Consider the following 12,798-nt stretch of genomic DNA (forward strand, 5'->3'; position numbering starts at 1 on the left):
AGCCACAGGACAGAACTAAGGAACTTATTGCTTGAGACCATCACCCAAACACCATCATGTCACTCAGCGTAAGTTTCAAAAGTTTCAAGAAGCAATCCAGTTCAATCCATACCCACCAGCAGAACACCTCAAATGCCTTGGAATGGCAGTCATGGCTGATCCATGCACTTAGTAGCTTATGAAGCTGCACACACCTATGTGGCAGCACAAATCTGTGTGCTTGGTTACTGTTTGTTATTTTCTGCAGTATTTTCTTAGCTAAAATCTTCAATAGAAAAGTTAGTTTTGTATAAAAATATCATCTACAGCAAAATCTGTTTTGTCACAGGTAATGTTTAAGTGGAGCCTGACATAATCAACTGTCTGAACCAGTTTTAAGAACCACACAAATTAAATTTCAGCTATTCTAAGGGCTGTTATTCTTTATCCCGTTTATTCTTCTATCTAAACAATGCAGCTACTGTAAAAATTGATTTTGATATATTTCTAATGAAGATTAACAATACAGTTAATACTGTTGATTAAAAGAGAATGACAAAACTGATGTGGCGGTGAAGGAAGTAATACAACTTTATAAACTTCAGACATCATCAGGATGGAAGTAATTAAAAAAATGCAAACTGTCAGCTTCTGGATTTTGTCCTTCAAAACTGTCAAAGAAGTTAACAGAAGTTAACACTGGTTCAGTCTATCACCCACAGCAATATTTTTTTCATTTCGATTACTTTTAGTGATGATTCAATGTATTCATTATAAAGAACTCTACCTGTTCATTTTGAAGTGCTGTAGAGTATTGAAATACTGTACTATATTTAGGGAAAAAAAGGTGGGGGTTGGTGTATAACAAAAATAGAAGGGAAGATTCAAATGCACAACTACTCATGTTCTGGAGATATAAATCTCGAGTTTCACAATAAAGCTGTTCCACTAACCTTATCTACTGCTTCCATGAGCCTATCCTAAATACATCTGTGCATTTTTATTTCAAAGAATTTTTAAGAAACAGGAACAGATCAGCATCTCTACAAAAGACCAAGGTATACATAATCCCTGTGGGAAAACCAGACATACACAAGTGCCTATTTCCTCCCTTGCTTTATAACAGATTGCTGTTTTCATCATCTGTTGTTTGTTGGCATTATGTTGTTTGTTTCCCAGTGTTGGAAAGCACTGTGAACATGGTGCAAAATATGACTGTATGACTGTTCTTAGACAGTATCCATCCAAGTAGAATGCTCAATTATCTTGGCTGTTCATAGAGGCATATCTTTTGTACTTTTCAATTTTGTGCCATCCTTAGGCATCAGAGCTATGTTGATTTTTTAACAGACTAAAGTTAATAATTATTCATAATATTCATTTCTGTTATCACTACTTTTAGTGCAAGAGCTTCTTTCAAGGCCCCTGTATTTGCAATTAATTTCTGAAACCATCATATATTTAAGATTAGTTTACTGCATGTACATTTATTAATTTAAAACAACATGTATTATAAGCTTTTGGAATTTTAGGAGAGACCTTCATAAAAACATCTGCAAAAAATTAAAAGGACAGAAGCTTAATCAATTTAACTTTAATTTTTTGTTCCATTTCCTTTTTTTTTTAAATTCCTTTAACTTCTCTTGCCTTGAAGTTGATCAACAATTTTTTCAGCATCTTTTGCATCCTTTACTACATTACCTTCCTTTACAGCATGTACTTGAGCTTTATATGAGGCCAAAAGGAGGAAAGACTGAACTCTGCCCAGATTCAAAGCCTGAGATATTACGAATCATTAGTTTTCCATATATGATGAGGTGATTTATTTGCTCTCCTTCTTTCACCATTGAATTTAATGTCTTCCTTCCCTTCTGACTCTATGCCTGTCCTGATCTGGTTAAAAAAAGCTCTGAAACAACTTTTTTTGTTGTGTCTTTGTCAAAACTCTGTCACACCAGCCCAATAGCATGGGTCTGGAGAAGAAAATGCTAACTCTCAAATCCTAAGGTAGCTGATAAAATGACATGGCCCAAAACACATCATGTTTGGCTTCAAGTCACAGGAATCATGATACTAAAAATTAATTTGGACTGTGAAATATTTTGAGTCCACTCCTTTAACTAATCAGATAAGACAAAGCATTAAAAGAAGACACGTTAGACACATATTTCTTTATTTTCTGATAAGATCCTGTTACTATTGCATTTTGGAAAGAGACCATTCTATGTACTCTTTAAAGTTTTTAGAACAATGAAGCTTCATTTGGTTCAGACCATCACCACTGTAAACAAAATTAATGAAAATATTAAGAGACTATTGCTCAAGAAATTTAAATATAGCTTTTTTTGGGGGTTCATTCTCATGGGTCCATTCTGTATGACCACTATCTGCAAGTAATTCTTCTCACAAAGGAAAGGCCTATGGTTGAAAACTATTCAGTTGCTAATTGTGAAAAATTAATTCATAGCCTATAATTATGATGATAATGACACCATCAGTAATCATAAATCATCATTACAACTGTATGATCACTGATTATTGTAGCACGGGGCTTTTGCCCCCCATAGTAGGGGTGTAATAGATAGAGCTTCATGGTAAACTGAAAACATTGGCAAAGTAAACTTCATTACAATGAGGCTGTTAATTTACAAAGCAATGTTTCTTAAAATATTATGTTTTCATGTTTATCTGTTTTCCTATTAAAGTGTATTCACACAGGCTGCTTGCAAATAATTCACTCCAAATTATTCAAATGTGATAGCATCATACATTCTAAGACGAAACTAATTATAAGGATGGACTGGAGTCTTCTATAATCTGGAATATTGTTTTTTAATCTAATTTTGTTTCTGAGATAATTACTCAGAATCAATCACTGTCAGGATTATGGCAATAATCAGATTGGAGTTAGAAGCTGTTGATAATATCTCAGAGTCCAATTTCTCCCCACGATAAGGAGATCAAATCAATCCAGCAACTGAAAATTACATTAGGATTATTCTAAATATAGTTTGTATGCATAATTTTGATTTTTTGATCCTGGGTTTATGTTTAGTTTATTTGGAATAAATATATCCATACCAAACTTTAGACAGTATTTTAAAAATAAATCAAATGAGTCACAATTTATCAGATTAGTGGCTTTCAATGCAAGAACTACAGTGCTCTTTCCGTTTCCAGAGCTGATTTATGGTTCAAAAGGAGGACAACCAAACATGCTCCAGTTGTTTGTTTCTCTTTTACTCCTGAAAGAACACTAAGAAAGAAATCTGTGTGTTAAACCAATAATTACCTAACTATGTCAATATAGTTGATAATCCACTGTTAGTAAGACTATAACTATGTAGTTATCTTCATTTTAAAAAATGGCAAAAAATATTCTATATTAAAGGGATATAAAAACATTTATTTGGCTTTGAATTTAAACAAAAGAGTTTATTTGGAGTGAATTTTCCAATGAGAATAACACATTACGTATTTGGAAGTCCAAGTTTTTCAGGAGAAAAATAATTAGACTGAGTAAACAGAATTGTATTAACAATATCACATTACTGAAATCAGTCTGCAAAATTAGTTTCATATTTTTTCTCTGCTTTATTGGTATTGACTTGCACTTATTTACTGGATTCAGAAGTTACTTCTTCAGTCTCTTTATGTACTCTTCCAATGACTTTGTATCTTCCATTGCCCTACAAGAAATTAATTAGCAATTCACTGCTGCATTATATACAGTCTTGAAAAGACAAAGAAATCTGGCCAGTTGCAAATCTTCCTGAATATTACTGGTTTATTTTTGTGACCAGGGACATTATTATTGGCAATTTTGCTGACCTTCATCTAAGTCAATAATTTACTCTATGTTGTCTCCTCAACAAATTCTTTCTTTTCATATAGAAAAGAAGACATAAAAAGAGGGTTGGGAAGGAAAAGGGAAAGCAAAAAAAAAAACACATGGATGTTCCAAGAAAATGGAAAGGGAAAGGGAAAGGGAAAGGGAAAGGGAAAGGGAGGAAGAGGAAGAGGAAGAGGAAGAGGAAGAGGAAGAGGAAGAGGAAGAGGAAGAGGAAGAGGAAGAGGAAGAGGAAGAGGAAGAGGAGAGGAGAGGAGAGGAGAGGAGAGGAGAGGAGAGGAGAGGAGAGAGAGAAGAGAAATATGCAGTAGCAGAAAAGAAACTGATACAAGTGAGACAAAAAGATAAGTCTAGAAAGGTGCAAAAGACATGTATTTCTGAAGCATATAAGCACAAAAAAATAGCCCATGTTATGTCAATATTCACAAACCTCTGTGCAGTTTCTAGGAGGTGCAGGAGCCCCATTATGCACATTAAAACCTTGTCAAGCATCTTTCTCCCTTTTATTAATGCAAAGATTTTGAAAATCCTCTCTAATAATATTCTTCTGGAATTTTTATTTTCAGGAAGTCATGGAAAATTGCAAAATTATTTAGATCATATGTCAGCCCTATGTTCTATAAAATTCTGCTGATTGATCTACATCAACTTGGTATATTTTAAATCTGAATTTTAGCATAAATAATTTTATCAACCTAATTAAAATATAAATTAAAATAACTTAATCAAAAGAAAGCATCCTGTTTTTTTCAAAATCACTTTTCAATGAAACATAAAATTTCAAAAATCATTTTTTGATGAAACATAAAATTCCCCTTTACATTTTATTGTCCAGAAAATTTGTTGCATTCTTGATAATACCTACAATTCACTTTCCGCAGACATGCCACCAAAAAAATAAAAATATATGTAATAAAGGTATATTTAAATTAGTATATAAATATTACTATTATTATTAGCTTTAATTTATAGACACAAGATTTGGGAGTGATGCCCATATGACTGTACAACATCCTTACGTTTTTAAGGAACATTAAATTGGAAATGAATTACATTACATTTACCTCATTCTGCTATGTTATATGGGCAGAGACACGTAAAGGGAGAAATAGGACTTCAATAAAAAGAGATTTGGACTTTTAATATCTATCTAGTTATAAACCCTAGACCTGTTTGAAAGTCTGAGATGATGGAAAGTGAGAAGATAGAAAAACTTAGACAAAAGTTGTTAGACTTTAAGCTCTCCAGCTTGTCTTCTGACATTCATTAATTATTAGAGCATATTACATTTATGAGAGAAATTTCATATCCCACATAAAACCATTACACATCTTTTCTCAAGGCAAGCAGACTTTTACAGACAGAAGGCTGAATGAATACACAAACAGCAGATGAATTCTTAGGCTTATTTTAACAAGTATGTTTCTAAAAACAGCAAATGTAAAATCTCCAGAATCTACTGGGAAAATATTGTGAGGCGGAAGGCCAATTTTTCCTCATGGACAATCATCAAACCACCTGAGAGAAGGGTCTTGGGCTCCCTAGCTTCTTTTGTGGCTAGCACAAGCCACAGTTCCCCACCGAGATCAATGAGAATTTTCTTGCAGGCCTTATGAGAGCAACAAGAAGCTGTGATGTTTGTCTCATCTTTTTTTCATTTTTCTCATCCACTTTCTATGTAAGCAAGGATTATTGGTAGAAGTCCCCAGGTACAATTTACATAAAATTTACTCCTCGTGCATCCTCTAACTGGGACTTTTTCTCTGGACCCCCATGTCAGATCATTCTGGCATAAGTTGCACTTGGCAAGGGCACAAGCAGAACCACAGGACCCAGGGACTCATCCTGCTGCATCATGGCAGCAGGGATTCTACCTGCCACAACTGCCATTATTTCAAGACTTGTGGGGTTTTCTTTTGATAAAAAATCTTTTTGTGACCTTATGGACCCAGAAATCAGACTTCAGAAAAATTACTTTTATGTAGATTCAGACAGGTATTTAAAGTCTAGAAGACTGAGCAGAATGAACAAAAATCAGCAACATACAATGCCCATAAGTGGTGAGAAATACTGAGGTAGCGTGTAAAAGAGCAATATATTCCTTTCACACTGTTGTGCTACTGAACCCACTGAAGGTGTAGGCCATTGGAATTCACTGGGACATAGGACTGACTTTTTGATGCCACCATAACTATGAATTATGATACCCAGTTTCACATAGTTTTTCCAAGCATAAACTAAGGCCTCAACTCGTCACCAGATCATCTTGATCTGTCTACCTTCCCGCAGTAACAGCACCAGAGAGTTTTCAGCAGAACAATTATTTTTCCAAGCATAAACTAAGGCCTCAACTCGTCACCAGATCATCTTGATCTGTCTACCTTCCCGCAGTAACAGCACCAGAGAGTTTTCAGCAGGACATGTGCAGCTTAGTTGTGCATCTGCACATGTCGTGGCTGTAGACCGAAGTCTGAGCCCTGACCCAGTCAGCATTTTTCACCTTCAATAGAACCACATTCCCTGAAACTCCCTAGGTAGCTGGAAATCACCTCTAGCTGGCTGCAGTCTTCCTGAGGCTGCTGTAAAGCAGCACATTATCAGGAGGCTCTAGGTGCCTCCTTATACTGCCTCCTCTTGCAAAGCAGAAAACTGAAGGACTAGAAAGAACCATCAGAGCCTGGTTTAACCCCATTTCCTGCCCCAGGAGATTTACTGAAGCACACCTGGGGAGGCTGAGAGGCAAGAGTACTGCTTGGCCCAGTGGGTCTAATTGTCTGCTCCAGGGAGTTAGGCTAAAACACTTAAGAAGAAAGCTATTCAATTCCCACATGCAAACTCTAAATGTCATTATCTTGCGCCCTAATTCTCAGAAAATCAGCATAGCTACTAAGCAAAACCAGAAATTTATCACATATTTAAAGCAACAGCATCTCAAAACGCCAGTTCATAAGTCAAATAATGTTTCTGTAGTTTTTGTTTTCTTTAAACATGGCACTCCAGCCATTTCTTATATTTCTTTCTCACAGATGGAGAGGAAAGGACACTGGAAAGGTTTTGTATCAGTTCAAGTGAAATAAACATCTTTCTGATTACACTATAGGTTTGACATATAACTTTACCCTATTATGTCACAGTGAAGGTGGAGCTATCTTAAAACTAGAAGCATTTTGAAGATAACAGGATGAGACATATCAAAAATGTATATGAATACAGAATTTGGATGGATACAGATTTTGTGTATGGATCTCAGAATTTGCCAAGTAGATACTAATGAGGCTTATAGTGCTTCTCTCCTTGCCTTTAAAAATGTTACATACAACCTCCAAGTTACAGTAAACACAGTTGTTATCTCACTATGATGAGTATTACCCCACAAATCATAGCCCAGGGCCCACTTTCTGCAGTGGGTAGCACTTAATCAGGCAGCTGCTTCTGCTGACATCACATGTTGCCCATAATGTGCAGGTTACACATGGCTAAGTACAAATTACAAAGACAGGAGGGAAAGAACTGGCTCCACAGTCACTGTTCCCTTAGAGCATTCATTTATTCCTTGAGTAGCAGAGCAGGTCAAGCAGAATTTCTTATAAACAGTTTGATCTAGTTGGCTCCCCAAACTGGGATAAAATTTTAAAAAATGGCAAATTCATTCTCCTACAAATATATTCACTTCAAACAAATGCTGCTTCAGTAAAGCTCCAGCATTCTCTTCAAGTTCACCTTATCACCTTCTATTATATTGTGGCCCACTTTAGAAAAGAATTAACTTCTGAAGTGACATACACCAGTATGATTGCTCTAATCACATAAAAAAGATTTTGATTATTTTCTGGGAAAAAAAGGCCAGTGGAGTTGATGTAGATGTGTCAATTTTATTGAACACATGACTGTTTTCCCACTGTCAAATTGTTCCATTAGAGGACTTTCTAAAAACTGTTAAAAAATTGTTCTCTGGAAACACCGTACTGTAGCGAGTACTAATTCAGGGCAAGGCACATACTTCAAAACCTTGTGATATGGTCTTGCCTTTTGCAGTTTAAAATGGGAATAATCTTTAAAACTGACAATTTTAAAATATGCAACCCAGTATCTCATATTTTCATTGGCTTTTCTGTATTGATTACTATAAACACAGATAAGTTTCTGAACACTGGGAGAACTGCATGGCTGGAGAGTGTAAGAGAACTTTGCAACAGGCAACACTACATAGGCAGCACATGCACAAAGTGCTGAACTCATAAAACAGTATTCAGAAGAGCCAATAAGTTTGTACAGACAAGCTGTGTTTCCACACTGTCACATCTCAGTGAAAAAGACCCTCTGAGACAATTATTAGTTTCAATCACTGCTTGTGGACCCAGGCTGGCTGACATGTCTGTTCCAGCACAAGAGTGTCTCTGCTCTTCACTCAACGGGATTTTTTTTTCTGGGATCTGCATGGTCATGGTGTAGATACATTCTCTGCTAATTAGTTTTTCTTTGATTTTTGATACCTGAGTGGCTGCTTCTCAGGAACTCAAAAGCCATTCAGACTTGGCAATCTGCACATCTGTGATTGACACTTTCTTGCTTTAATCTTCTGCATGTAGGAATGAAACCAACTTTTAAAAGACACAGTGGGCTCTCTAATGCAGTAGACCATCTGTGTAAGCCATGAGAGCTGCCAACAACAGAGTACCCCTCCTGTGCTCTGCTTTTTAAATAGGCTCCTTGGGGAATAGCAGATGAGATTTACATTGTCTCAAAGCAGTCTAAGAATGAAAGAAATGGGATGCCCAATTCTGTCATGGCAAATCCCTCAGGCTTTGTTGTTAGGTAGGATGGAGATGATGATGATGATGGTGACAGTACACTAATGAGGACAATGATGCTGTAGGCTGGGTAAGTTACCCAGGATTCCTTAATTAGAGGTGTCTAAAGCATATAAATATCTTGTCTTCTCTAATTTGCTTTCTGATAGTTCATATGCAGCTATTTACTTGATCCTTCTAAGACTTTTTTGTCCCTAACCTTACCTAGACTCTTGAAAATGCATGCTAATTCTAATCATAGCTCGAAATAATTTCATGTCCATGTTTTCTACAGCCTTGGCCCTTCCTTATCACAACAAAAATCTACATAATATTTGCAAGTTAAACTAGAATGTCTTTCAACTTCTAGTCAACATCTGAAGTGTAAAATTCTTTTTTTTAAAAAACATTCTTCAGAGATCATGAATCTCAAGTCTGGAAAAACCATGTGATGCTTTTGTAATATATCGAATTTTTAGGTTTTCTTGGACATCATATGAAACTGAGGGAGTTTCAGACAGCAGCTCTAAAAGAATTTTGCTAAGACAACAGAAAAATATTTAAATCAGCAGATGTTATTCTAAGTGTACCAAAACCAAATCAATGTTTATATGGACCCCTACAAAGCAAAACTGTCAAACTGAACATTATTTCAAGGCAATAGAGTTTGCTGTAATGAAAAACACAGTTAATACTTTCATATTTCCAAGACCCATATCACCATATGTTCAAAGATATACTCTCGTCTCCTAATAGTTTTACAATTTCAAAGGACATGGAAACATTTTTTTTTCCAAATAATGGCAAAATTATACTGTTTCTTTCAGATGAAGGAAAGTGCATTCAGAAGCATAAAAGACAAAAGCCCAACAAAGAAGCCTAAGTGAGCTTGTTTGTGTTTCCATATATTTTCTATCATTGATACTCTAGATCTCAGCGTCACTGTGGTACCATTAACAAAATCCCATTTGTATACGAAAAATAGGAAAATAAGACAAAACTCCTTTTGTTAGAAAATATTGAACTTATTCTCAGTGCAAATGTGACGGGCAGTATTGTGAGTATTTACCACTTAGCACTCAGAGGCTGTTTTCTTTATTGACAGGATATAGCCTGGCATAGTATTGCAAATGGTTTTGCCATTATTAAGATTTGTTTAAAAGCTTTTTATTTAGCACTTTCAGCTCTAATAGGGGACAGATTTGATCAGCATATCTGGCAGAAGTCTCCCCTTCAAAATTGCATTGCACCAAAGTGTCAGGTTCAAACATTGTGACAATCCTTTCACTTATGCATTGAATTATAAATACTCACCCAATTATGAAATTGTAGTCAAACTTGTATTTTTAAAAATAAATATTCAGCTTATGTTGTTTACACATTCCAAGTGCATGCATAGCAGGACACCATGATATAAATTAAAGTCCCCAGCCCGGAAGGAGTGCAGAAAAGTTTAACCAATCTGATTTCAGTTTTGTCCTCATGAATCCCCTGACCAAAATTCAATGCTTATTGAGTACTTTAACAGACCACAATTATTGCTTCCTCTTTATGTTGGGGACAATTCTATTCTTAGGTGAATTACCACATTCGCTCCCTTCTCCCTTTGTTTTTTCTTCAGAGAACAGTCATAATAGGTCAAAATCTAAAAAAATTGACTTGGTATTTATGCCCTATTTTGTTTGTATATTATTTTACCTATCATATTAAAATAATATTATTTAAACGAATAACATGTTAAAAAATGAAGTCTTTACCAAACAAGATACAAATCATCCAATGTCTGATTTTCAGTAGTGGAACTTAGATGACCTTTGATGCTTATATCCAAAATTTGAATAAAATGTTCATTTACTTCTGAATGATATTGCCATATTACTTATGTTCCTTCTGATGGTTATATGTCTGAATGCTTTGGAGCATTCATGTGTAGGACATGTGTAGGACTCAAAAGGGTTCCTCAATGGTACCCACAACCTGGGCATTCCTAACCTATCTCCTCTGAAATATATCTATACCTAAGTATGTTCATTGCACAATTGTCTCAGCTTTGTCTTATTTAGCTTATTCACAATGTTATCTTACTGTCCCTTTACAGTTTGTGGATCTAAAAATAAAAGTTTGGATCACTACACCTATAAACAGCCATTACTTTGGGAGTTGTAAATACAAGTCAGGACTGGAATGGACACTTTTTCATAGTCACCCCTCATGGTATTCCTTAGGGTTGTTTGACTTTCTCTGTCTTCCCCTATCAAATGAAGTTGTGCAAAAGGTATCACTGGTATCGCTGAAACAGTTTCCCAAATCCTTCAATTCCCTCTTCCAAGTAAGTACCAGACCACACAACTCCTTTTTTTTCTTTTTTGTAACTCTAAACAATACCCTCTATTTTGAAGCTTTATTAACCTGTATATCTGATAACCAGTGAAGAATATTTTATATTATGCCTGTAGCACATGAGGACTGAGAGTAAGCAGAAATACTGAAAAGTAAATAAGGAAATAAAGGCATTAAAAAAAAAAAACCACAAAAACACAATGCATGCTGACATTTAGAGACATCTGCATATTAATGGAATAGTTAATTATGGTTGTATTCTTTCTTATGTCTACTATTCAGAGATGACAACAAGAAACAACTTTTTAGGACAGCTTTGAAAGAGGAAGAAGAAATGACTTTACATGACTTTACCCAAGTTTTGTTTGGTCTATTTCATTAAAACTACTACTATGGAATGCATGGAATAAAAGCATTTTCAGTGAAGTAAGACTAATGAAAAAAACTAAGCAAAAAAAAAAGTCTTTGCATTTTACATCTGGATCATTCCTGTCATATTGTAAATACCTTCCATGAACTCATCAGCTTCATCAAGTTTAGAATCAATTTAGATTCCTCCATTGCTAAGCCTTTCCAAATCTTTCTTTGTTGATTGGGAAACTATTTCTAATTTCTAGTTTAAATTTATATATCGGTATCCATTTATTTTCTGTAAGTCCTCTCCTTCAGTATTTATGCCTTTGCATTTATTTCCTGAATATATTTATGAAAAATAATCATACCCTTCTCAACTTTTATTTTGCTAGGCTGAGCAAACCAATTCCCTTTAATCTCTTTATATATGATAAGTCTTCCATTTCCCCTAGTTATACAAGGAGTCCTCCTTTGCTCCTGTTCCAGTCTCAGAGGATTTTGTTAGTTTGTTTTATACACAGATTGCTTAACGGAGTATTACTGTATTTTAAAGGTGCTCCTACTAATAGCTTTGTAAAGCAACTATGCAGTGCCTGGAATATATCTCCTGAAAATATTCCACACAATATATCATAAAACTACCACCTTTTTCCATGGATGAAATTTAACCACCAATTTTTTCATTTAGGTTTGTTCGTCCATCACATTAAATTGATTAACTCCTTTTGTTTATAACAAGTATTAGGATGTCCATTCCAAAATAAATGATCTTGTGCTTCTCTGTCTCATTGTTATCCATCCCTTGAAGATAGACCACATGATAACCATGTGGTTCCTCACACTGGTAGTAAATTCTGGATTGGTATAAACTCTACTTTTCTAAAACATAAAGCCCATTAACGAAAATATTGAACAGAAGTTTTAAAACAAGCAGCACCCAAAGAAAACAAGAACTGATTGATCCACTTTCTTCATAATTAGTATCAAGGAATTATCATCTTTGCGTTATCCAGTTTTTTATTCACCCTACAACAAAATCCATGCACTCCATTGTCTTCCATTCAATAACTACTTGTGAGCAGTAAATCAAGAGCACTTCCTTAAACACAGCTAAAGAAAGTTAACAAATATACAGTTTAAAAGAAAAATCAGTTATCTTAGCAGTAATTAAGTTAATTTATTAGAAATTACCCTTCACATAAGCATTGTAGCTTTTAGTTTACTTTCTGTTTACACCTGCTTCCTATATATAACATTGAGCCTATAAACCACAGTGAGCAGGCATTTCCTGACCACCTCCCCACTACTTCCTTTTTCAAAAGAAGATACTCTGTTTAGTATTTAATTTGTAACTTTATATCGCTTAAATTCAATTCCCGAGAATAAATCTAACTGGAATAATCACTATTTGATTTGCAAATTATTTTTCCAATTGTTTTAGTATTTTTAAAAGGTGATTAGATTTTAAGCAATTAGTTGCCCAAA

Source organism: Geospiza fortis, unplaced genomic scaffold (genome assembly GCF_000277835.1).
Source record: "Geospiza fortis unplaced genomic scaffold, GeoFor_1.0 scaffold138, whole genome shotgun sequence".
Classification (NCBI taxonomy): Eukaryota; Metazoa; Chordata; class Aves; order Passeriformes; family Thraupidae; genus Geospiza; species Geospiza fortis.